General features: G+C 35.4%; 1 protein-coding gene and 3 long non-coding RNA genes across 5 annotated transcripts in view; 2 read left to right on the top strand and 2 right to left on the bottom strand.

Annotated features, from left to right (window-relative positions):
* The window catches only part of LOC127848111 (coadhesin-like), a 98981-nt gene that overhangs the window by 43399 nt on the left and 28034 nt on the right, over positions 1-27548 (bottom strand). The gene's annotated exons all lie outside the window — the stretch shown is intronic.
* LOC127848114 (uncharacterized) lies at positions 8206-11007 on the top strand. Its single transcript, XR_008034365.1, has 3 exons — positions 8206-8425; positions 9156-9269; positions 10919-11007. It is a non-coding gene; the product is annotated as an uncharacterized LOC127848114 (long non-coding RNA).
* LOC127848113 (uncharacterized) lies at positions 11646-15089 on the top strand. The gene is made up of 4 exons (XR_008034364.1): positions 11646-11694; positions 12759-12797; positions 13118-13299; positions 13819-15089. It is a non-coding gene; the product is annotated as an uncharacterized LOC127848113 (long non-coding RNA).
* Positions 21154-26219, bottom strand: LOC127848112 (uncharacterized). The gene is made up of 4 exons (XR_008034363.1): positions 25972-26219; positions 24310-24498; positions 23197-23272; positions 21154-21245 (listed from the first exon to the last, which is right to left on the bottom strand). It is a non-coding gene; the product is annotated as an uncharacterized LOC127848112 (long non-coding RNA).

Raw genomic sequence — 27548 nt, 5'->3', positions numbered from 1 at the left:
CTGGTCACTCGACTTTGTCGCTTCGTATGATTCATATTCTCTCTTCCCTTCCAGATTACGCTTCTTCATATTACTCATTTCAGCTTCAATGGTTTTAAGCCTTTCTAGCATCTCATCCAGAACTTTCAATCTATCATCCGTTGATTGCTGATTAACAAGTGTGTTTCCTGTTGCATTTACTGGATTATTTTCTTCCTCTTCTAGTCTCGTTTTTCTTTTTAACTTTTCAAAACTATCATTCGATTCGTATGAAACTCTCGTTGCTGATTTCAGTTGTTCAGAGTTCAATCCTCTCCAAAATCTTTCCTTTAACTTATTATCTCTCTTACGTTCCTCTTTTTCCCCTTTGTTAACTGCCTGTTGAAAAAGAGCTTCTAGTCTTATTCCCCATGCAGAACATGATTCTGTTTCATTTTGTTTTGCCGAGTAAAAATCTTGTACTATTCTTTCACCAGACTTTACTTCTCCAAAATTCTCAGTCATTTTAGCGATCAGCTCCTCTGCTGACTCAGATGGTTTGATTGTTAATAGTATCCTACGAGTATCACCTTTCAATGAGTTCCTTATAGCTTGTGACACTGCGTAATCCGAATACAGTCCCGTCCTCATCATACAAACAGCTTCAAGCTTCCACTCTTCAGAGTTCTTGCCATCAAAGCTCGGCAATGTTGGAATTCTTGTACTCAACTTAATTTGATCATTAGTTGTAACTTCCCTTATCATATAATTATCATTCTTCTGTTGTACTTTATCTTTAAGAACGCGTTCTTTCTGTTTCAATACCTCTAATCTTCTATTCATATCAGCATCTTTCATTCTTCTTACAGCTATTTCTCTATCCAGTAGTTCATTTCTACTCCGCTGCTGAAGCAATGCCCTTTCCTGTAACTCAAGCTGTTCTATGTTTCGTAGTAACTCTTTCTCAGCCTGACGTTTTCGTTCAAATTCATTTTCTAAAACAAGCCTCTGTTCAAGCATCATTCTGTGGCTCCTTTCCTCATCTTCTCGACTTTTCATCAACTGACAATTCTTTATTTCATACTTCTCAGATTGGCTTCTTATTTCTGCATATTCATCATGTACTCTCCTTATATCCTCTTTTAATTCATATTTATGTGCACTCCCTGTCTCATTTCTACTCAATCTTGTGTCGACTACTCTGTTGCTAAGACGTTCTTCTATTCCTGAATTTCTATCCGCCACAATTGAAGAATTGTCCCTAATTCTTGTGTGAATGTGGTCTGCACTTGAGACATAAGTTTTATCTTCACGTTTACGGTCTTCGTACTTCAGTTCACGCAATGTTACATCAAGTTTTCTCATGTGCTCATCCAAGTAACGTAGAGTATCTGGCGTGTTACCATTTAATTGTGTTTCAAAACAATCTGTTGACTTTTCATTCATTAACATATGTTCAACGCCATTGATTGACTCTTCTTGTAAATAATCATCGATCGTGTTCATATTTGAAACTATGCTGTCCTGTTCATCTGATAATTCACTCCGTAATTATCTCTCAATCCTCTCTTTTATTCTCCTTTCCTTTAATTCTTGCTCCTCTTTCAAAATTTCTTCCCGTATACGCTCTCTCCTGATGCAGCGTAACTCTCTTTTACTTATTGCCTGTGCCATTCTCAATACAAAATATGTATAAAAAGCAAATATTTGTTATATTTATAATGGTAAATCAAATATAATTAAATGATTATAATATACAAGCAAATAAATAATCACACAATGAACAAACACTTTCAATATAACACTTTATTTTAATTATGTGCTCAATTAAATACACAATATTTATATGGGATAATATGTAAGGGGCATAACCAAAATTAATCAATTAAGTCAAGGCAAACAACTGCCGCAAGACGTTCAAATGCACAATCACTCCATGCGACCTACTCTTATAATACCCATTGATGTTCTTTTAACCAGTCCCGATATTAAACAACTATAATTATCTCGCCTACTCAACCTCTTTAGAAAGACAAATTTGTGACAAAACTAATCGACTTTTTTTTCCCGAGGACTAATCCTCCTTACTACTAGAATTTAACTAATTACCGCTATACTTCTATAAAATCGGTATAAACAAAATGCGTGTCGTAACTGCGGTTTTCTTTAAAGTTGTATCACCTTAAACTACAGTGAAATATCAATACAATGTCACTTTTACTTATGTGTCAAAGCAAAGGCAACATCATAACGGTGTTCATTCAGCAACAATGTCACACTGGTGAAAGCGCCCAGAAAGCGAATTATAAAGGCCTTATCTATCCACCCGATCCTGTTTTATTAGCTACTACTAGTAGAAACTTATTAGACTTTTTAGACTACTACTACTAATAATAAAAGATGCCTTTCCTACCGCGGTAAAATTTTAGTACTACTGCCAACACTAATAAAAGATGCTGTCGCTAAACGGTGCTTGTTCATTTGGCGGACAATGGTGTGCCACGTGTGAGGAATTATGCCGTTATTGCATAGCTGATTGTATTTCCTGCCTTTAAAATGCTCGAACGAATATGAACTCTGGATGTTGGGTTTCAATAAATTATAGCAGATTACACGATTTAAGCACAATTTGATACCTATGACGAGAATTCAGTTTAGTGCTACTTTTAAAATAACTATATAAAATATATAGTTTCCGGTTATGTAGTATTATGAATAAATATTTTCGAGATATCGCTGTTCTTTTTTACAAATGATATTATTTTTAATTAAATTTGCCTGCGCAGTGATAAGCATTTAAAAGCTATCGGGGTGGTTCGATTGCGCTTCAGCTTTACGTCAAGTCTTATCTGGCCGCAAATTATACCTTTCTGAAAGGCGCTTATACACAATCGGGACTCCTCGGACAATTCCGCCATAACGGAGACGGTGTGGTGTAGCCCACTGTCCGATGCGTTCAGATTGCGCTTATACAGTCAATCGTCTGATAATGCTGACGTACCGGCGTTCGCGGGAGAAACGTGTCTGTGTTATTTTAATTATAGAATACAAATAATTATGGGATAATAAAGTGATCAGCCTAAATTAACTAAACATCAGGTCAATGATCCGGAAGCGAAAGCTTCATTCTATTAAAACTGTGTACAATGGGAAAAGCGGGCGAACAGTACATGTCACCGAGAAGTGGGGAAGTAGGCAAAAGCTTGGAACGCAATCACAAGAACTTGCAGAAGTTCAGATTGAGGATGAGAAACCAGAAACAAACTTAATTGCTAACTGTGCTACAAATAGCAGTTCAGTATCAGACGTAGATACTTCGGTTACATTTGGTAAGTAAACAACAACCTAATTGGTGCATTGATTGAGATTAATTCCAGCCTCCGTCCAAGGCCGGCTCTAGACTAGTCACATGTCAGCTGTCCTTGGTTTATGGGTGTGTGTGATCATATATATCTATTCACAAAGTAATGTTTCCAAAACCAATGATACAGTATTAAGGAAAGTTTAAAAATCTGAAGTTAATTATTATTCCAGACTGATATTTGGATAATTTTTTAGCTCTACGTTTTTCGGAGAAAACCAGAGTTATTGTCATAGCCAGCTCGTCGTCCGCCGTCCGCGTTGTGCTAAAACCTTAACATTGGCTCTAAAATCAAAGTGATTCCACCTACAACTTTGAAACTTCATATGTAGATGCACCTTGATTAGATCTACACGCCACACCCATTTTGGGGTCACTAGGTCAAAGGTCAAGGTCACTGTAACCTTTTTAAAAAAAATAATTGACAAGCCTTCATTTATAATCAAAACTGCACCCGTAGCCGAGTGTGGCACCCGTTATGCATTACTCTTGTTTTTAATTCCCAGCATTGTCGCACAACTTCTGACATTACCTTATAAGATCACACAGCTAGTATTAATATATCCTCCAATTACCTTCAGTCAAGCGGTTAAGGAAACAAATAAAATAATTTCTGAAATAATTCAAACATTGCCGCAATAAACGATGTACCTCAAACAATTTATTTCATTCCCATTAAATCCATGTAAAAATTGTTTATTTACAGCGTGTTAAACTACGCAAAGTCTATATGTCCATGCACATCTTCAAATAATATACACTACACACATTGTCTACCTTGAGTCAAAAGGTTACATTAAAAAAGCTATAGTACTCGATTGCAATAGGCATGATGTCAATTAAACTTAGAAAATGCGAATCACTGAACAAATTTAGAGAAACTGAAAGATTAAATTAACTTTTTTATAACTTCTATTTACCATTTAACAAGTTTCTGTTTTATCGGTAGACAGGGCTTTCCTTAGACCTCAAATCTCAAGAGTCAAGGACTCTTGGGACCATATTTTCAAGAGTCAAAATCAAACTTCTGAGAGTCCTAATAATAACGCAGGTGAGTCAATGATTTTTTGCAATTTAAGCAAATTACTGAGATATAATATATAAAAAGCAACAAATAAAAAGATACATGTATGTTAACATTTATTTCTTACATTTTACTGTCACTACAACACTATGCATTTAAACACAATATTTCAATGATTAATAAATACAAAACATGTATTCTAATACAACATTAACTTCATGTATACAGCAGAGTAATATGTCATATGTTCTTCTTTCGCACGTTTGGGGGTGTTAGGAGCACTGTCATTTAGATCTAAAGTACGCTTTGTCGTTGGCGTCTTACACACACTTTCAGAGTTACTTTTGCACAATTACACTTTATCCAATAACTTTGTTTGATCGTTTCGCGTGGCTTTTAAATTAAAAATGAAATACAAAATGTGAAAAAAAAAACATTTCCGCTGGCTATCACAAAAAAAACAACAACATACGGGTGGTACCTAAACACAATAGCCTATATAAATCGGTAAACTATAAAAGGAAATTATTTCTACTCGCCGATAAAGGTGCCTCCGTATTTAATCCCATCGAAAATTCTGACGCCCTTTAATTATTTCATGTGCCATCTTCACGGAAGATGTGCGACAAACACGCCGTTTTCTATGCCTTATCAAACGATCAATTATTACGCCTATATGTATTTTGTAATCAATTAGCTCATGCAAAAATTGTCACTTTGCCACAAGGCCAGTTGTATCAGTTCTATAGTTATTTTTAGCAACTTTGATGCAAAGCTTGTAATTTGACGTTGTAGACAGTACATATGCTGGCGCATAACTTTCGCGCGTCTTTGAACTGAGCAATCATGAAGCGAAACAGTGATGGGTGCATTCAGCTTTGGAAATACATTCTGCCATACTCTGGAAATATCTCAAAATATGCTTTACGGTGTTATGTGGATATGGATGTTATTATTTTATATTGAATATTATTAAAACTGACGCGGATGAGTCCATTCTGTTTTGGTGGGTTTATAGTTCTTCTTAAATGCTCTGAGCTTTTATGAGTACATACGTACAGCTCAGAGGGTCAATAGCTGGGAGTTGGATTATTGCAACTAGGTGGGTTTAATACACGTCTTTTCCGCAAACAGCTGATAACAAACGCTATGATAAATAATCGAAAGTTAATACATGCGTCATCGAACCAGCAGTGTTTTAATTGGTCAATACTAGATTTCTTAATTAACCAAACTCCGCCTACTGGGTGGACTTGTGCTTCGATGATTGGAAACGGGCGTTAACGATTAGCGTGTACTTAATGAGATACTCCGTCCCGAGCCAATTATCGCTTAGTCTTAACAACTTTTGATCTCGTTGACGCAAGTCGGTATATTCCCCCGGGTCAAATGTGACGCATGACAATTTTCTCAAGAGTCAAAAAGGGGTCTTCTGTAATTTTCAAGCGTCAAAACCCGGGAGCTTGGGTCAAAGGAAAGCCCTGGTAGATCTTCTGTTGAGCAACATATACACACAAAAAGTGCTCAAGAATTGGAAAAAAACAAAAACGTTCGCAATTTGTTCAAATAAAATTTTGGCTTATATGTTACTATTAAAAAATTTGATAAAAATATCAAATCGAGACAGGGTATACCCACTGAACATGTGGATAAGGGATGTCACCTATTTTTGTGATGTACCCGCAAAGATTTTTCCATGCAACATTTTCTGGGAATTGTGAAAAAGTAAAAGAATTTTCTTTAAAATAAAACAAATACATGAAATATTATGTGTTTACACAAGCGCAGTGGTCTGCAATTTCTGTGCAAGTTTATTGATGAGTAGCGAAAACATGAACGGAATCGGCATACAATTAGAATAATCAATATTTCAGTTGAAGTAAGATTTGTAAATGTAATTAAACTTTTTTTTTCCTTATTTTAGTTGTGTCTGTAGATTATATTTTCAAGCGTAGTAATGTTAGTAAAACAAAATACTCGGAACGCATGCGTGTGACGTCATCATGAGAGCCGCAATCTTAATGTAAACAAAGTGATCTAAATTAGGTCATGCTCACTATAAGGGAATCGTACCATAAATACCCATGATATTAATTAAATTGGGAAATTACCCCATACCACGGGTGTGTGGAAATGTATTAAAAAAAACACACACTACAATTATGTTTCAGAATTTTGCGACTCATTGAAAAAAATTTTTTGAAAAGTTCGCAACTCAAAAAAAAAAGTTAGTGGGCCAGGGTCCTCACAAAATCATGGAAAAAAACTTGGAATATCTGAGAATACAATAATTGAGGTCTACTTATTTGTCTATAATCAGTAATATTTACTGTCAACTTGAAACTCCTCAAAATATTAAAGAAAGATATGTATGCGTTGCAGATGATACTGAAAAGGCCAAACGTCTTGAAGAATGGAAAAGTATATCTCCAGAAATTATGTCTGCTTATGTACAAATGCAGACACCCAATAAGCGACAATGTGCTGATTGTTGTCTTTCCACAGATGAACTGTACAGGTGTTGTGATTGCTGTTCATGGGAGACTACGTGCCTCACATGCTTGCCGTTGAGGCATAAACATCTTCATCTGCATTTGGAAGGTACAATGTTAACAAATACAAGTGAAAGCATTTATCATATCATTGAATTTGAACATAAATCATCTAAGACAGTGTACTTTTTTATCTTAAAGTGGTATGACTTCATGTATTTAAAAAATCTTTGAATGTGTTTAGAGATATTCAAAGTACCATTTTAGAAAATTATCATTACATGAGCTTCATACAAATACGTGTATTACAAATGTGGTCTTTTTCAATACATGGTTTCAAAACCAACCAGTTCCAACTGCCATCAAACTCAAAAGCTGTTGTTATCTTGAACTTTAAAACTGCCAGGTGTTTTTAAATGCTTATTGAGCATTTGTCTTAAATGCCCTTTTTTACAGAACATGGCTTACCTTTCTTTCATTGATGATGATGAGGCTTGGATATTGAATGACCATTCCTGTAGCACTACTTACCTGTAAAAACTCGTGGTCGTGGATGATAAAGGTAATTTTGTAATCCTATCATGTCTCACCCTCATCATTGTTCTTATCTTATAATTTCTCATGCCGACAATTGTTCTTATCTTGTCTCATGCTGATAATTGCTTTTATCTTATCATGTCTCTTGGTGATATTGTTATTATCTTATCATGTCTCATGCTGATAATTGTTCAGATATTGTCTCACACTGATCATTGTTCTTATCATGTCTAATGCTGATAATTGTTCATATTTTATATCTCATGCTGCTAATTGTTCTGATCTTGTCTCAAACTGATCATTGTTATTATCTTATCCTGGTTCATGCTGATAATTGTAATTATCTTATCATGTCTCATGCAGATCATTGTTATTATCTTATCATGTCTCACGCTTATCATTGTTCTTATCTTATCATGTCTCATGCTGATAATTGTTCTGATCTTGTCATGTCTCACACTGATCATTGCATTGTTCTTATCCTACAATGTAATTTGGTACGAAAGATTTGTTGCAGGTTGTTTTGCTGCCCTGTTACTTTGTGTTAAACAGTAGTCAACTTATATTGGAATCTAGCTACATTCTCGCCAATATTAATATATGCACCCTGTATCAAACTGGGTCATTAAAAGCAAAGTAACTGATTATTACAACTGGAAATGCCCCTGATTACACATTAGCATGGTTACAACTAAGTTGCAAGTTAAAGTGAGTTACATGATCCCAATAAATCATGATTTTGCCAATTTGCAATTACTAAAAGACTTTTTATAGTTAACAACCATAAGTATTTTTTAAAAACCTTGTAATCTTTTTTAAGGTCGACAGCATTTGAAGACCCTGCAATTTTGCAAGTGTGAAGTTGAAGCTGTACGCTTGATTAGGTTCAACCTGTGGCCATCTTCAACCAAATTTCCGAAGGTGGCATTTCACTTTGACTTCATGCGCTGGTTATGTGGTCTTCTTCTTGAAAGCTTGGTGTCAGTTAAAAGTTTCCGCTCCGCATTAGACGCGAGGACATCAAAGCACATGAAGACATATATTCATCACCCTGTATGTTTGTACATGATTTTTGTTTTAATTGCTTTTGAAGTAACACAAAAGTATAATATTTTTATATGTAGTTAATACATAAAATAAAGCTTGTTTACAAAATAATTTAAGTATAAATATTTGATTTACTGATTCATGTGAATGATTTGCTATACTAGTATCAGAAAAGCAGGAGGTGGAGCCTTCCATTTTTGTGCCCCTCTCTGTTAAATATGTACCATCCCCCTTCCATTTTTATGCTCTACCCTTTAAAAGTATGTCTCACCATTGTACACAAATAATTACAGAAAGACCCTATGTGTTATAGTGGCTATTAACAACTTTATAGATTAACATACATTATTATTTGATATGAAAATTTTCAAATTTAATTTGATTAAGAGCAGACAGCATGGAATTATGCTGAATGGATGGATGATTGAATATAAGTATGTTAGTGGAAACACCATACTGAAGTCGCTAACACAGAACAAAGTTTAACATCTGGAAAAGTTTCACAAAAAAATTCACACTGCACTGACAATATTCCACATTGGGGGCATATGTCAGATACTATGACAAGCCTTATTTTAAATTGCAATGTGTAATTGCATTATGTGTATGCTTTAGTTTACCTTTAAACGTTTATTTTAAGTTCTTACAGCTTGCTTTAACTGTTGGTTTTGTCTCTATATTTTATCATGTTTAATAAATTTTGAATAAATGGGATAAATCACGGTTATATTTTTAGGTCAAAGATTTGTACAAAGTGCTTGTAGGAGGAACAGCCGATGAATTTCGACATTTTATCTACCAAATGGAAAACATCCACGATGATGGATCCAAATGTCCAGCTTGTTATGAGGTAATGTATTAAATAGTGATTGTAACAGAAAATTATCCCACCATTTTACAATTACAGTATTTAAAGTAAATATTAATCAATGAATTGATACTTTGCTTTTTAGCTCACCTGATTGCTCAGGTGAGCTTTTGTGACCGTTCTTTGTCCGTCGTCCGTCCGTCCCTCCGTCCGTTCACATTTGTTCATAAACACTCTAGAGGCCACATTTATTGTCCGATTTTCATGAAACTTGGTCAGAAGCTTTGTCCCAATGAAATCTCGGTCGAGATTGAAACTGGGTTGTGCCGGGTCAAAAACTAGGTTACTAGGTCAAAAAAGAAAAAACTTGTAAACACAGTAGAAGTAACATTTTATGCCCAATCTTCATGTAACTTTGTTTGTCTTAATGATATGATGGTTGAGTTCAAAAGTGGTTCCAGTCCGTTGAAAAACATGGCCGCCAGTGGGCGGGGCAGTTTTCCTTATTTGGCTATTGAGAAACCTTGTAAACACTCTAGAAGTCACAATTTTTGCCCAATCATCATGAAAGTTGGTCAAAACATTGGTTTTATTGATATCTCGGACGAGTTAGATAATGGTCCAGATCGGTGAAAAAACATGGCTGCCAGTGGGCAGGGCATTTTTCTCTATATGTATATAGTGGAAACATGTGAACACTCTAGAAGTCACATTTTTGGCCCAATTTTCATGAAATTTGGTCAGAACATATGTTTCCTTGATATGAGAGTTGAGTTTGAAAATGGTTTCGGTCAGTTGAATAACATGACTGCCGGGAGGGGGGGGGCAGTTTTCTTATATTTATCTATTTAAAAAAGCTTGTGAAAACTGTAAGTCACATTTTTTGCCCAATCATCATGAAACTTGGTGAAAAGATTGGTTATCCCTTTCCCACTTAGAAGCAAATTGAAAAAGGCAATGTGCAAACAGCATAAAACCAGAAAAGCCTGAGAGTAACTCGCAGCCTGTTCATGTTTTATGCTGTTTGCTGCTGTTTGCTGCTCATCAGTATCTATGGTTTAGATATGAAGTCTTAAAATCTTTAATCTAGTAAGAAAGGTCTTCAATTAAATATTATTTTATAAGGAACTACAAATGCGTGAAAATACGTATCTAAGTGGTAAAGGGTTATATATATATCTCAGACGAGTGCGCAAATGATCCCGATCAGTAAAAAAACATGGCTGCCAGGGAGGGGGGCAGTTTTCCTTATGTGACTAGAGAGAAACCTTGTGATCGAACACTATAGAAGTCACATTTTTTGCCTAATCATTGTGAAACTTATTCAATACATTGGTTTTATTGATTTCTCGCATAACCAACAGAGGCTTGCTAGCTGACTTTGTAAATAATACAATTCCTAAGATAAAGGGTTATATTGTCAGTCTTGTAACATGATGTGAAACAAAGAGGACATAATGAAAAGAAAAACGCTAACTTTTACTTACTGATGAAGACAAAACTCCATGTGCTAGTATTAACCACTGATTTGAACCAATCTTTTAAAGAAAGGACAGATAGCAGTTTACTGTTCCCTCAACGAAGTCGTTAGAAGTGTTGACTGTCAAATTCTCATGAAAGGTGTTTTCTTTTTTGAAAATGGATGCTAGTTTTCTGTGACAATTTAAACTTCTGGGTATTTTCTTATTCAGGATTCTCCCTCCCTGATAAGCTTGCTAGAGCACAGGATATAGAAAAAAAAGCAAGGAGGCTCTTCAAGAAATTTTGGAACCTTTTGCAGGTAAGAAAACATGGACAAATGCAGATTTTCTACAAGTGTTTGTGGCATTATATAAAATTACCATCACACATTTGTTTTGCAGTTTCCAGTGTTTAATTAAATGATGCACATGTCAATACCAGTTGTGAGATGAACACCTTTAATTGCTGGCTTGACAGAATTCGACTAATTGCCATCTCAGAAAATATTGTCCCAATATTAAAAAAACAAAATGTTTGTGCATAACAATATAGAATTGAAAGACTTTATGTTAAATCAGAAGAAACAAAACTATAAATGTCCCGATAACAAAATGAACCATTTAACAAATGTAGATGAATTTAAAATAATCATTGTTTTTCTCTGTGTAAGTTCACAAATATTTATTAAATTTTTCTGTTGATTAGGAGTAACAACTGAATGTCTACAGGAATGGATAGATTATGAGCGGGTTGTGTGTATCCGCAGCAAATCAACTGGTATGTTATATGATAATTATTTGATTCATAAGTAGCTTAGTGAGTTTATCATTTTCTCGCAGCATTCAATTGTTTTAACAGAAATTCAATAAGTGTTTACAAGCCACATAATTTCCTAACATGGTCTTTGTGTTTTAATGATTTGCACTTCACATTTTAATACAGAAAATCACTCCATGTCACCTGCTGAAGAGTATTGTCTAGTCCTGGAGGAGCTAACAAAATACAGGTACTTTTAATAGGAATAATGCATTTGTTACTACGTTATTTTATACAGATTCTAAGTAATGTTGTTAGTTAGCATCCACTCTTATTGTGGATAAATAAAAAATAAATGAAGTTGTGATGTGCAAGAATAATGAGTTTTCAATCATAACACTTAACCCTTTTTTTTTCAGAATGTTTTTTGGGGAGATTTTGTTTTGTTTGTAAGCTCGACTATTATATATGAAATATATATAGTGGAGCTATCCTCCTCACCTGGGCGTCGGCGTTAGCGTGAGCGTGCAAATGTTATAGTTTGCTTTCATATTTTGCAAACTTCTTTACCAACATGACCCCAATCTGTAAACAAGAGCAGACAACTTTAGCAAGCATTTTGTAAGACTAATGGCCCTTTTTTGTCTTAGTAATTGAATATTTTGTTAAATTGTGTGTTTAGATCCACTTGACTTCTAAAGTATCAAAGCTATTGCTTTCAAACTTCAAATATTTTCTTACTATCATGAGGGTACTGTACCTGGCAAGTACAATTTGACCTTGACCTTTGAATGACCTTGACTGTCAATGTCAAAAGAATAAATTAGTTAAATTGCCATAACTTCTTTGTTTATGATCAGATTTTATGAATACTTTAACAAAACAACACTTGTATGAATACCACAATGGATTCCGTCCAAACCATCACCCACGCACCAACCCAGAATCCCTGCCCCCCCCCCCAAAAAAAAATAATATATTTTTTTTTCATTTTTTTATTTTTGAAAGATCGTCTTATAAATGACCACACCCCACATTATACCCCCTCTCAACCTCTCCCCTACCCCCACCTGAAAATATACCTGAACTATTAACTTGACCTTATTGAATAATTTGAACAACTTCCCCATGATGGCTTATGTTATACTGTCAAGCACTTGAATAGTCGAGCGCGCTGTCCTCTGACAGCTCTTGTTAGATACATAGTACATTTAAATAATGTTCCTGTAGTGGCCAGTGGTAAAAAATCATATGCTCTATGTATGTTAAATATATAATTATATCGCTAACAATTTTATGAAATCTTAATTTTAGGGGTGTGTTTGCGACGGATGTAAACAAAGATAAGAAAAGGTATATTGCATGTATATATTATGCATGGCCTTTTTTAATTGACCTTTGTCCATTTGATACTTATTTATTAATCTAAACATTCTATTCTATTTTCTGTCGTCTAAGTAAGCCAAATTAAACTCTATCCACTTATAAAAATAACGATATGTAAGTTACCCCCAGACAAGTAGTTTTTAAATGGTCAAAGATTAATGCATGTTATAGATTCTTTGCCTAATGCGTGTATGAAATAATTACTTTAAAAAGTCATTTCACCTTTAAATGCCAATCTTACATACAAGAACATTTACATCAATAGGATGTTATTTTATCCAATGCAGGCTAGAGACAAAACTGAAAAAGAAAGGGAAGAAGGCTGGTGTCAAATGGGACTCAACAAATGTTGATTACCTGCGGACACTCAAGACTGCACAAGAGAAACTAAGACTTCAGATACTGGAGACCCTTCAACAGACCACTGCAGAGAGGCTGTGTTTGTTAGATTGAATGAAAAAGTATGCAAGTAAGTGTAAAAATCCATTTCTATATGATACAAGTTATTGTCACCTTAATGTAATACAAATATCTTTCTAAGACCTTTCAGTGTGCTTTTCATTACTGAATATACTTCATTATTTTTGTCTAATCAACAAAGTTGGAAACCTGGTTATTTATTGAGATATGAGTCATTTGGGCAAGAAGGGAAACAAGCAGGTGGGTTCCAGACAATCACTTTAGTTTGCAGGAGCCAATCGTGATGAAACTTGTATTGCACATTAAGTTTGGGATTACATTTGGGACCAGTTAAGCAATGTTAGCTGTTACATTACATAGAATGTTTCTCTAATTATTTGAGTGTTCATGTGGGTATTTTGTACAGTTAAGTGTGCTGGTAGTTTATATGCAGACTTAGCTTGAGATCTAGGTCTCTGTTACTAAAAACAGTAAAAGTATTTCCTAATTAAATTGTCACATCATTTATTACCTTTCTTTTAGGAGTATTTGAAAGTTAACTAAAACTTAAAAATAATGTTGCTTTTAGGAGGACAAGCTGTAGCCATAAGATTGGGCAAGCAGCTAAAGCAAACAAACAAAAAGATAAGAGAACAGCTGTCGTTGTACAATGCGGTTGGCGGGGAAGTCGTTAAAATGCCGACACATTTGTCATTTGAAGATGTAAAGTCGTGCGACAGCAAGCTGTGGGACATTTTGAAGTCATCAGATGTAGGTGCTTGGAGGACCAGTGTGCCTTTGTCTGTAAAACAGCAAGCTGTTCGCCTGTTTTGCATGACACAGAGCTGCAGAAGAAAAGGAACTTTTGATTTCAGAAATGAAGTCAACATTACATTTCTTTTCCAATGAACATTCAGGTATTTTAAACAAGGTCCTGAATAATGTTAAAGGAGACATGCCAGTCATCATCAAAGAAGGGCTTTATGTGGAAATGAAATTTAATTCATTACTGAAGGCATTCCAGTCATATCTCCCAGACTTAAGCCTGACTTTGCTTTCTGATTTTGCACAAAAGGTTGGTCTAACCAGCGTTCAAGAGGCCCGTATTTCTGAAATAAATGATGGAAACTTACCAGAATACGAGTTAGAACCCTCTGAACCAACTGATGTAATACTCAGTGATGAGGATTTTACAGACAGTGATAGTGACAATGACTCTGATGGTGACAATTAAATGTTTAAAAGACATCATTGACTCAAACGCAATATTGTCTTAATTGTCTCAATTGAATTGTTCGCAATAAGTGTTCTAAGATAAGACAAACAACTGAGCTATGGCTTTTTAAATGCTCTTGTTTGTAGCTCAACTGGTAGCTCAACTGAGCACAATGTGAGCTTTTGTGATTGCCTTTTGTCCGTCGTTGGTTGTATAACACAAAAGCTCACATTGTGCTCAGTTGAGCAAAATCAGAAAGCAAAGTCAGGGTTTACTCTGGGAGATCTGGGAGATATGACTGGAATGCCTTCAGTAGTGAATTACTTGAATCACTTTCCAGCCATATCAGTAAAAAGGTGATTGGCATTTATTTCGAATTTAAATTCGCTTTATATATATTGACTTTTCTCCCCGCAAATTTTGTTAGTGGAGCCCAAATTAGGTCATCCCGCTAGGAAATTTCGCAGCGAGTAAAGTCGAGATATAGAGCCAATATAACTATGAAATAAACGCCAGTATCTTTCTTGCTAATATGGCTGGAAAGTGAGCGGAATTTAAAAACTTATGCTTTGTAAGCACACTTATCGGCCACATTTATTGTCCGGTCTTTTTCATCTTGTTAACTCAATATTTATTGTCCACTTCCGGTGAAACGGGGGGGGACTTATTGTTTGCGTTCCGTGTGTCAGTCTTTCTGTCAGTCCGTCACACTTTTCTGGATCCTGCGATAACTTCAAAGTTATTCATATTTTTTAATGAAACTTGAAACGTGGACAGATGGCTTATATGGAGATTATGCACGTCAATTCATTTTGTTCCTATGTCAAAAATTGTGGTTGCTATGGCAACAAATGTAAAAAATAAAAATAAAAATTACTGACTGGTGGAGTTTTACCGGTAGGGGACCATATTGCTTGGCAATCTCTTGTTCCATATATACTGAAGTTGTTATCCCCCGCCATAGGCAGAGGGATATTGTTTTGGCATTTTCCGTCCGTCCGGAGCCATATCTTGGAAGTGCTTTGGCAGATTTCATTGAAACTTGGTATGTGTATAAATATGGATAAGAGGATGATGCACACCAAATGGCATTGTACACAATCTGTTAATAACGGAGTTATGGCCCTTTGTATCTTGAAAAAATGCTTTTTTGTGTGTCCAGAGCCATATTTTGGAAGTGCTTTGGCCGATATCATTGAAACTTGGTATGAATATATATATATATATATATATATATATATATATATATATATATATATATATATATATATATATATATATATATATATATATATATGGATAAGAGGATGATGCATGTCAAATGGCATTGTACACCATCTGTTAATAAAGGAGTTATTGCCCTTTTTATCTTGGAAAAAAATGCTTTTTTGATTGTCATATATAACACTTGTGTCCAGAAGCATATTGGCTGGGGGATATCAATTCAACGAATTTGCTCGTTATAAACGCCCCATGCTACAAAACAAATTGAATTGTTCATGCTTATATACTTTTGCCTCAAGTATTCTCATAAGGTCATTTGAAATGATGAAACAGTTGCTATTTTACGAGAACAATGATCATAATAGATCATCTATAATTTTGTTGTGTAAAGAGGATCGATAATTGGTTAATTCTAACTTGTACTAATACTCATACCAATATTAAAACATACATTATTCCAAAGGATAAACCAATCTAGAATTTACAGAGAAAACTATTCTTCTTTGCGTATAGGTGGTCGTATACACAAATAATTAAACTAACAATCATGTTCAGGCTACTATTATCATAAATATATATATAAACTGACAATCATGTTCAGATTACGATTATCACAAATACATGTATATATATAACAATTTTAAAAGCAATTGATATATATGTCTCAAAAGCTACGTCCTTTTTACGTCCCAGTCTATACTTGGGGACATATTATATTTGCCCTGTCTGTTTGTTGGTTTGTTTGCGTCAAACTTTAACATTGGCCATAACTTTTGCAATATTGAAGATAGCAACTTGATATTTTGCATGCATGTGTATCTCATGGAGCTGCACATTTTGAGTGGTGATAGGTCAAGGTCATCCTTCAAGGTCAAAGGTCAAATATATGGGTGGGACCTAGTGTTTCACAAACATATCTTGTTTAGTATAGACTTCAACATATCTTGGACAATACAATTTAAGAGCAATTAAGAGGTTGATGGTTCCACCCCTTTGCTTTTCTGTTGCTGAAATGTTGTTAGTACATACACCAATCAATTGTTATTACACCGATTTACCCTGTTAACTTTTTATTTGTGTGTATGGTGTCGCTTTGCTTCAGCTTGATTTTGTGATACTGTAGATGTTGTTGAGTACTGAAAGTTACTTAGTAAGGTATGTAAAACTTAGCTTAACACTTATGGACAATGTTTTTGCATAGTTTAAATTGTATGTATGTTGAGTCATGTTATTAATTGCTTGCAATAATTTTATATTGTGAATCAATGTATGAAAAATAAACCTGAATGAAAAGAAAATCGTTTAAATAAAATTAGTGTTCTTTTTGATATAGTTATGCACGGACCTATACAAACAGTCCCTGAGTTATGTCACAGGTTAGGGATAGAGTGCAACCAATATATAGGACACCTTATACACTTATAACTTAGTAACGGTACTCAAAAGGGATTTTGTGCTGAGCATGCAATATATACATGGTGTACTTTGAGTGAGTTGATATGCAAAACACGACTGTTCAGGTTTGATCCTTAATTCAACTGAGCGTAAACAACAAACAAAAATATATATGACGTATATATTGCGTATCACTCTAGTTCTGCACGAGAGAGTCATGTAAGGGGAATACCGTGCTACCAGATGTCCATGTCCGTTATTGCGTATCACTCTAGTTCTGCAGGAGAAAGTCATGTAAAGGGAATACAGTGCTACCAGATGTCCATGTCCGTTATTGCGTATCACTCTAGTTCTGCACGAGAAGGTCATGAAAGGTGAATACCGTACAACCAGATGTTCACGTCCGTTATTGCGTATCACTCTAGTTCTGCACGTGTAGTCATTTAGCGGTGATACCCTTCTAACAGATATTCATGTCCGTTATTGCGTATCACTCTAGTTCTGCACGGGAAAGTCATGTAGAGCGGATACCCTACTACCAGATGTTTGTGTCCGTTATTGCGTATCACTCTAGTTCTGCACGTGTAGTCATTTAGCGGTGATACCCTTCTAACAGATGTTCATGTCCGTTATTGAGTATCACTCTAGTTCTGCACGAGAAGGTCATGTAAGGGGAATACCGTACTACCAGATGTTCATGTCCGTTATTGCGTATCACTCTAGTTCTGCACGTGTAGTCATTTAGCGGTGATACCCTTCTAACAGATATTCATGTCCGTTATTGCGTATCACTCTAGTTCTGCACGGGAAAGTCATGTAGAGCGGATACCCTACTACCAGATGTTTGTGTCCGTTATTGCGTATCACTCTAGTTCTGCACGGGAAAGTCATGTAGCGCGGATACCCTTCTACCAGATGATAATGTCCGTAATTGCGTTTTACTCTAGTTATGCACGTGAAGTCATTTAGCGGAGATAACCTTCTAACAGATGGTCATGTCCGTTATTGCGTTTCACTCTAGTTCTGCACGGGAAAGTCATGTAGCGATGATATCCTACTAGAAGATGTTCATGTCCATTATTGCGTATCACTCTAGTTCTGCACGGGAAAGTCATGTAGCGCGGATACCCTACTACCAGATGTTTATGTCTGTTATTGCGTATCATTCTAGTCAGGCCGGGTTTCCATGTTTCCGTGTCCGTGCTCGGCGTTCGCGTTTCGTGTCCGCGTTCCGTATACGTACACGGAGTATCTAGTCCATGCATCCGCTTATTATTTTAGCCTTTCCGTGTAAAACCCCATTCCAAACGAGGTTGTACTTGGATTAAGATGTCGTTATTAAAAGAGCACACATTTTTTGTGATGACTGCAGTACAGCATGTTAGTAGACGGAATGCAGACATTGGTACTAGATAGATGTACGTGCCATCATATGAAACCGTCGAACTAATTTATTAATTCAGATTCTAAAAACCTTATAATTATATTGATAAACATTACTGATTTATTCGTATTAGACAGACTTCAAAACTTATATGTGAAACTTATATATATAGGCAAAAAAAGAACATAAATAGCGACTTCTTTTAGCGTTATATCTTGTTTGGAATATAAACTGTGTCTGTTGAAAAGCGATTATAGAGTGTACAATATGCAGACGATATATATTCGCAAATTACTATTCTCACTTACCTGAAACGCCATCAATTTACATTTCGTTGGCTATGCTTTTCCAGATGTTTTAATGCAATGTCTTTGTCTTTGAATTCTTTCATACGTTTGGTGTATATTTACTAAGTTTATTATTTTTGTACTAATATCTATGCTTGAAAGTCGACCTTTCATGTTGACTGCCGTCCGTGTACTGAGTCCAACAGATTTCAACCAGTTCGTTTTTTCGCGGACACAGACACACGGACACGGAACGCGGAGACATGTAAACCCGGCCTTATGCACGTGAAGTCAAGTAACGGAGATACCCTTTTAACAGATGTCCATGTCCGCTATTGTGTATCACTCTAGTTCTGCACGAGAAGTCATGAAGCGGGGATACCCTACTACCAGATGTTCAGATCCGTAATAAGAGTACCATTCTAATTTTGTATTGGTAAGCCAAGTAGCGAGGATACCGATGTTCGTGTTCGTAATTGCGTATCATAATAGGTCTGTTTGGGAAAGTCATGTTGCGGGGATACCCGAATGCTCTATATACATGCCCATAACAATATTTCACAATGGTTTTTGACAATTTACTTTTAATATAAATTCCAAAAGGTAAGACGTGCACGGCCTTGTAACGAGTAATACGCGACAACTCTTGATTTATTCAATTTAAACAAACACACGTGAACACACAGATAAGGCATTATCTTCTATGTTTAACTGCATAAAGAAACTTTCTATTATTAAATATTAAATATAGGCTTTAGCACTCGTGCAGCTGTTGTAATGTTTTAGAAAATGCAGTTTTGTGTTCACGCTTATTCTACAATAGCGTGATAAATCAGTGTAATATAACCTTTATATATTAAATTTTGATTTCTTACGCTTTTTTTGCAAACCGATGACTTGTATTGGGTTCATATTGTAGACCACTCTCTTATCAAACATAAAAATAGTGTTTTTTGTATTAATTTGTTATAATATTTCCTATTTTTGGTGCTAATAATATTGATATTTACATACTAAATTCGGGTAAAATAAATTCGGATATTGCTTGAAAACACAGTTCCAGATAATGAAGAGTTATATAAATACCGTCTTATGTTAAACTTGCGCAAGATATAAGTTACAATGAGCGAAATTGTCTATCAAATGGGTGAAGTAGTTGTGTATGTTAACTGAAATGTGGAAATAATGAAGCAGCTTCATGATTTGTAATCAAAGCACCGAAAGGCTTAAATATGTCGCCTTAAATGGTCATGTTTGGCTTTAATTAAAAGGTCACTAATTGGACAGAAACCGGAGGGATATTAACAAAACACATTTCACAATGTCAAGATTCAAGCATGTCAAAGTACTTCATCAATAACTCTTTATACAAGTATACAATTTATACTACTAAATGCTTACATTTGTTATCAATCACTGATTTTTTTAACAATTTAAGGATCACATTGTCAAGACACAAATGAATGCCAATATTCTCCCTCTGTTTAGAAGTACAGCGTTATAGTTAGGCACACATATACCGGTAGTCGTGTTACCCATTATTATAGTTCAGAGAAAAAGCCTGGTGTAGTACCCCAGAGGGGGTAATCACGTGACAAACAAGATGGCGACGTCCATGACGAGGCAGGTATTTTTCGTCTTTTAACACCCTTTATTACTTGTTTTATTTTTTTATTCCGCTCACTTTTCCAGCCATATTAGGAAGACAGTTAATCGCTTATATTTCATAGTAATATTCGCTCTACATCTCGACTTTACTCGGTGCGAAATTTCTTAGCGGGATGACATAATTAGGGCTGCGCTAGTAAAATTTGCGGGGAGTAAAGTCGAGATATAAAGCGAATTTAAATATGAAATAAACGCTAATCACTATTTTACTGATATGTCTGGAAAGTGAGCGTCATTTAAACAATAAACAGAAGTAATAAGGGTATAAAAAGGCAAAAAATAACTGTCTTGGCATGGACGTCACCATCTTGACTATCACGTGATTACCCCCTCTGGTACCCTCATCCTGTCAAAAATGGGCTCATTAATGTGATATAAGTTAAAACCTTTATTGAGTCACCATTACAATTTTAATAATTAACATGGAGCAAAATCCTTCAGACGAGATATCATGTTGAAACAAGACGTTCATAGCACTCTGTTTGGCGTTGTTGGAACATCACTATTGTTTCATTATTCAATGCAATTAGAATTAGCAATATTCCTGTAATTCAATTTAATAAATAACGCGTTTTTTATTGTTAGTAAACTGTCAAATGATGTAAATGTCATATTTACTTCCATTTTAATGCCCAAATTTCTAAAGCTAATATACTGAAATTATACCGTGGCCATGAAATCAAACCAATACACTGGCTTTTGCATCTAAGGAAGTTTGATAAATTATATTTAACAACAATAATTAAAACATTTTTTTTAAATTTATTTATTTTGTTTAGCATACATATCATTGCAACATTAGCATGGCTTTTCTTTAATCGCTCCACCAGCCGCCAGAAACACTGAAAGAGACATTTAAAGTCAAGTAAATTATAGCACATGGAACTTATTTAAACAAACAATCAATGAACTGAAAAAATTCATTTAATCTCAACCAGTGTGATGATATTAAATTCAATTGAATTAATAAAATTCTATGCGATGGCTCCGTACATACAAAATTCCTCAATTACCATTAATTAAGAGGCAATAAATCTAAAGTTGATCCCAACAAAACTTGAAAGTGTACAGAATCATGTTAAACATTCATTTTAAAGGGACTCCAGCAATTAATAACATATATTATACAATAAAAACGTGTCATGCTTATTCATTTTTGTACAATTAACCAAATAAAACTAAAACACACAATTGTTAAAAAAATAATAAACAAAATGGTTGCTTCATGCGACATCCTCATCTTGATATAGTGGTCAATTGCGCCAATTTATTTTACAATCACATAATGCTTAACAAAGTTGTGGTCCAAACACAACTTTACTTAAACCATGTCTTTAGAGGCAACAAGGTTCACCCACTTCTTCGTGACTATTACCTAGCCATGTCATCAATGACAATTTGCATCAATATCCATAAGATTATAGATAGTCATATACCAGCTTAAATACATGGTAATCTCTATGTCTGTAAGAACTTTCTTTTAAAATACTAGTATTCTGTGACAAAACAAGAACTGACTCCAGAGGATGACACATGCCCCCGCTGGGTTTTTGACATTTGGGATAGGGACCTTGGTCAAACACACGACAGACCAGCTGCACCTCTTAATGCAAAATCCATAAAGAGACCTGAGCCGCGCGTGTCACTTCGTCTTCTGTGCTACACATTTGTACCAAGTTATTTTAAAAGCAATCCATTGATAACAAAGATGTTGACCCAACAGGCCTTTAAATGCCGATGATGAAATATGATCTTGAAAGTCTAAGTGTGACCTTGACCTTTGACCTGGGGAACTGGGTCTTGCGCATGACACTTCGTCATATTGTGCTATACGTTTGTGCCATGTTATTTTAAAATCCATCCACTAATGACAAAAATATGGACAGGACACGCCTATCAATGCACTTAAAATATTACCTTAAAAGGTTAATTGTGACCTTGACCTTTAAGATAAGGATGGTCTTAAGCCTGACATTCCCTCTTACTGTGCTACATATTTGTGCCAAGGTATTTTAAAATCCATCAACTAATGACATACATATGGACTGGACACATCTATAAATGCACAATCATGAAATATACCGGTAAGCTTGAAAGTCTAAGTGTGACCTTGACATTTTAGCTAGGGACCTAGGTCTTTCAAGCGTCACTTCCTCATACTGTGCTTTACATATGTGCCATGTCATTTTAAAATCCATTAATGACAAAGATATCGACCAAACAGGCCAATCAATGTAGAATCTTAAAATATGACCTTAAAAAGCTAAGTGTGACCTTGAACTTTGAGACAGGGACCAGGGTCTTGCACGTGACACTTCCTCTTATTTTTTTTTAGACGTCACAGTGACCTAGACCTTTGACCTAGTGACCCAAAAATGGGTGTGGCGTGTAGAACTCATCAAGATGCATCTACATATGAAGTTTCAAAGTTGTAGGTGGAAGCACTTTGATGTTAGAGAAAAATGTCAAATGACCTTGACCTTTGACCTAGTGACCCAAAAATGGGTGTGGCGTGTAGAACTCATCAAGATGCATCTACATATGAAGTTTCAAAGTTGTAGGTGGAAGCACTTTGATGTTAGAGCAAAATGTCAAGGTTTTAGCACAACGCGGACGGCGGACGAAGAGCTTGCTATGACAATACCTCGGGTTTTCTCCAAAAACAGCCGAGCTAAAAATTATGTGCCAGCCTTTAGGCATAAAAATTCATCTCTTTTCTTAATGCATGTCATACACAATATTTCTCCTATATAAAAGTACAACCATGCCACTCCTTTTATCACAAGCCAATACCTGTAGGGTGTAGTACACCAGGACTTGATCTTGTGTAGTTTATCAGCACCTGGACCTTCTAGTGTCTGGTCAGTTACTGAAAATTAATTAATGTATAAATATTATAATTTAACAATACTTAGTATTCATTCGTAAAATGAACCCTTATATGTATATATGGGAAAGGGGGCATTTCATAATGACAATTCTTGTGTGCAGTGGAACATGAAAGTTCTAGTAAAACCTTCTTGAATAAAATGTGCACGAGAAAACCTGTATGAGCATGTGCACTTTAGTTAATGTCTTTAAATGGCACTATTTTCAGAAAAGAAATCCTACCAGGACCATGTTGTGAATTTTTTTTTTTTTTTTTAAAGAGTCCATCAATAAAGGATTGCTTTTTATAAAATGTAAAGCCATTACACGTAAAATTAGGAAATTTATGGTATTTTTAAAATGTATTCCTACATATAAAAGGAGGGGGGACATCATTATTTGTCCTGTTTGTGCAGCAATTGCAATTTAATCACAAAGTAGCCTCATAGCACAGAAAAAAAAATGTTTGTGAAACATGCATGCCACCCTAAATGCATATTTACAGTACAATAGTACGTTCATATGCTACCATACAATAAAAGATCCTGAATAGAAATTTCTTGGCAAAAAACATGAAAATACAATTATCATATTATGTGTTCCCAGGACAGATGAGAAATTACTTCATGAAATAGAAAGGTTAGAATGTGAGCTTGACCTTGTGTTCTGTTAGTTACAGGCAACTTAGGTTGAGAGTGTCAAGAGGTACTTAAGTATATCTCTCAGACACTATTTTCATACAACAAAACCATATAAAGATGTGACCTTGACCTTTGGAGTATCAACACCAAAATGGATAGAAGTCTTCGTCTTGGCATGAAGAACTGAAAAAATCACATGAACAAGGTTGCTAATAAAGAAAATTGATAATATGGCCTAGTGACATGGACCTTCAAGATATTAACGCCAAAATCAATAGCTGTCTTCCTCTAGCGGTAAGCAACAACTATTCCAAATATGAGGAAGAGTCACAGACAGAACTTAAGATATCCCTTCAACAAGGCTGTCACATAAAGGAAGTATGTATGTGACCTTTACCTTAGAGGAATCAACGCCAAATTCAATAGGGGTCTTCCTCTAGTGGTGAGCAGCATGTCATGTGATTGATGACAATTGTTCAGGGTTATATCCGAAATTTAAGTTCAGTGTTGTTTCTCTCATCGGTCTAGAGGGTTGATGTCACATTTGCTTCAAATTCTGCACTTAGATCCCAAGACGTCCCTAAACCTGTAATGCAGGAACGTTGACTCGCATGAGCAGCAATACTTAAGGTAAAGTAGTAGTTATAACAATCTACGTGTCCAACTACATGTAGCAACAATCTCCTTGTATAGATATAGTACAATAAAATAATCTTCAAAACATAATCATACAATTGTTTTTTTACCGGTATTTGAAATGTAAAACATCAAACTTTATTATATTTCTCTGTCTTCATTGTTAATCATATTTATACATATCAAGACATGATATATAGTCTCAGTATAGCCCCCAGGGACTGTTATTGAAGTATGGGTATATATGTGTCTTGTTCTGAGAAAACTGGGCTTAATGCATGTGCGTAATGTGTTGTCCCAGATTAGCCTGTGCAATCCTCAAAGGCTAATCAGGGACAAAACTTTCCGCTTTTATGACATTTTTCGTTTAAATGAAGTCTCTTTTTAGCAAAAATCCAATATAAGTGGAAAGTGTCGTCCCTGATAAGCCTGTGCGGACTGCACAGGCTAATCTTGGACGACACTTTACGCACATGCATTATGCCCAGTTTTCTCAGAACACGACTCATATGTATAAAAGTTTTAAAGTTTTCTTCTTTCCGACTGTATGCATTTTCGTTGTGAAGAATTAAGAAAAGCTTCTAAGACATGGCAGAAAACATATGCAAAGATGAAAAACTATGGTTCTATATATATAAATTATCCCAATGGTTTCCATAGTAGGATAATACAATTGCCATCTGCAGATGGCAAGCTCCACTTTTCTCAGAGTTAAATAGTCTAGTTGAAGCCTTTAGTATCTAAGTAGCATGCTCCTGATAAATCAGTGTCCACAGAGAAACTCAACATTCCATGTTGAAACAGGGGCTGACCTATAGCAAAATTGAATGCCTTGTGAAATTGCACTAATTTAAAACAATTTTTTTATAAAGTTTTTTAAAATGGCCAAAACGCAAAAAGGTTATTAAAGCATGACAAACATTTCTAAGGCATGAAAGGGTTTTAACATTAAATTTCGGGTTATGTGACAGTGACCCTAAATTAAAATATAAATATAAATGGTGACACCCCTGGTGGAAGCCGGATCAGTATCAATTCATTTGCCCATTTGAAGTCTTAGTGCAAAAAATAGGTCAATGTCAAGATCAAACTGAAGTTGAGTGAAGTGGGTCTTTGAAACGGTTTAAAGATAAAATCCATGCAACTGTGAAAGCTTTGTAGCAAGCAGTATTGGTGTCATATGAAATGCACCATTTTGGTATACCAAGAATTTGATAATTCTTAATTAAAGTGCAAAAGTAGGTCATTTTAAAGATCCAAATATGGTCAGTTGATTTATGAGTGTTGAAAGTGTTCATAGATACAGGGCATTTTCACCTAATAAAACAGCGGCTGATTGCAGGCTACTTCACAATTTCACAAACAATAATTTCAACTCCAGAAACAAACCCATGAACCAGTTTTCACAATGTGGAATACTTACAAGTCTTCATTGCAGAAAAGAACAAGTCGGCATTCACTGGGTGCCGGGGGGGGGGTCCTGCCCTGCCATGGGAGTAATTGAGTGTCCCTGGGTATGCCGCAAATTGCACCTCCAATATTGTTTAATCCATCCTTAGGCAGTCCTACCTGTATAAAGATAATTACGAGTTTTAAATTTTGTGTTAAGATAGTTAACTATCAAATGATTATACATAAAATGCACTCTTGGCAGAACATTGGCAGCAGTATGAGAGAAAGAATATGGACTGTTGCGGGGCGAAACCAACATGTGGGCAAACATTGTTTAAAGTTTATTATGTGCTCTTGAATTTTTAAATGGTGAAAAATAGAGAAAATAGAGTTAGGTTTAAGGAAACGCAAACTTTCAAAATAAGTTTATGAGGTCCTTCTACATCTGAGGTAAAGAAAGATCAAGAGCAAAATAGGAGGGTGCTGTTTTTATGTTGCCCCCTTTAAGAAGTCATAACTTCATAAATTGTGCAGTGAATGAACTGGGTCTTATTAAATGACAAAATGGTTTTCCTTTTTGGAAATGCACAGAACATGCAATGTTTTTAAACAAGAGTGCCTGAAAGGCCCAAAGTTGCTCACCTGAAATAACAAGATATAATTGGGACAAATCTTCTGACCAAGTTTCATGAAGATCAGAAAATAAATGTGGCCTCTAGAGTGTTATCAAGGTTTTACTATAGCCATATTAGGAAAAATGCCCCGCCCCCTGGCAGCCATGTTTTTCAACCAACCAGCATCATTTTTGTAATTCTTCTAAGATATTATCGGGATGAATCTTCTGACCAAATTCAGACTTCTGAATATATAAAATGTGGCCTCTAGAGTGTAAACAAGATTTTACTATAGCCATATATAGCCATATAAGGAAAAATGCCCCGCCCCTTGGCAGCCCTGTTTTTCAAGCAAATGTAACCATTTTCGAACTCATCCAAGATATTATTGAGACCAATTTTCTGACCAAATGTCATGAAGATTGGAAATCAATGTGGCCTCTAGAGTGTTAACAAGGCAAATGCTGACGCCGCACAACGGACGACGCACTACAGACAAAAGGCGATCACAAAAGCTCACCATGAGCACATTGTGCTCAGGTGAGCTAAAAAAAAGCTTAATCGTGACCTACACCCTAACTACCTGTAGCCGATAGAGTACTCAAACAGTGTCAATAACTGAGAAGTGAATGAACCAAACACAGCTCTCGTTGGATAACCTTACAATTGGACGATTTTTCTGCCTTGGGCTTGGCCTTAAATTATGTACATACTCGTATTTACTTCAAATCATCATTTCTCAAATAGTTGCAGTTCTGGTGCTTAACATGAAACTATTGTGTAATTAAATCAATAAAATTATTATTCTCTCGTATTTCTGTTTAATTTTCCCCCGCTATAGGCGGAGGGATATTGTTTTGGCGTTGTCCGTCCGTCCATCCTTCCATCTTTTGGTCCGTTCGTCTTTCAATCTGTCCGTCACTTTTGTGTCTGGAGCCATATCTTGGAAGTGCTTTGGCAGATTTCCTTGAAACTTGGTATGAGTATATATATG

Source organism: Dreissena polymorpha, chromosome 10 (genome assembly GCF_020536995.1).
Source record: "Dreissena polymorpha isolate Duluth1 chromosome 10, UMN_Dpol_1.0, whole genome shotgun sequence".
NCBI lineage: Eukaryota > Metazoa > Mollusca > Bivalvia > Myida > Dreissenidae > Dreissena > Dreissena polymorpha.
This window is presented reverse-complemented; position numbering and strand designations above follow the sequence as displayed.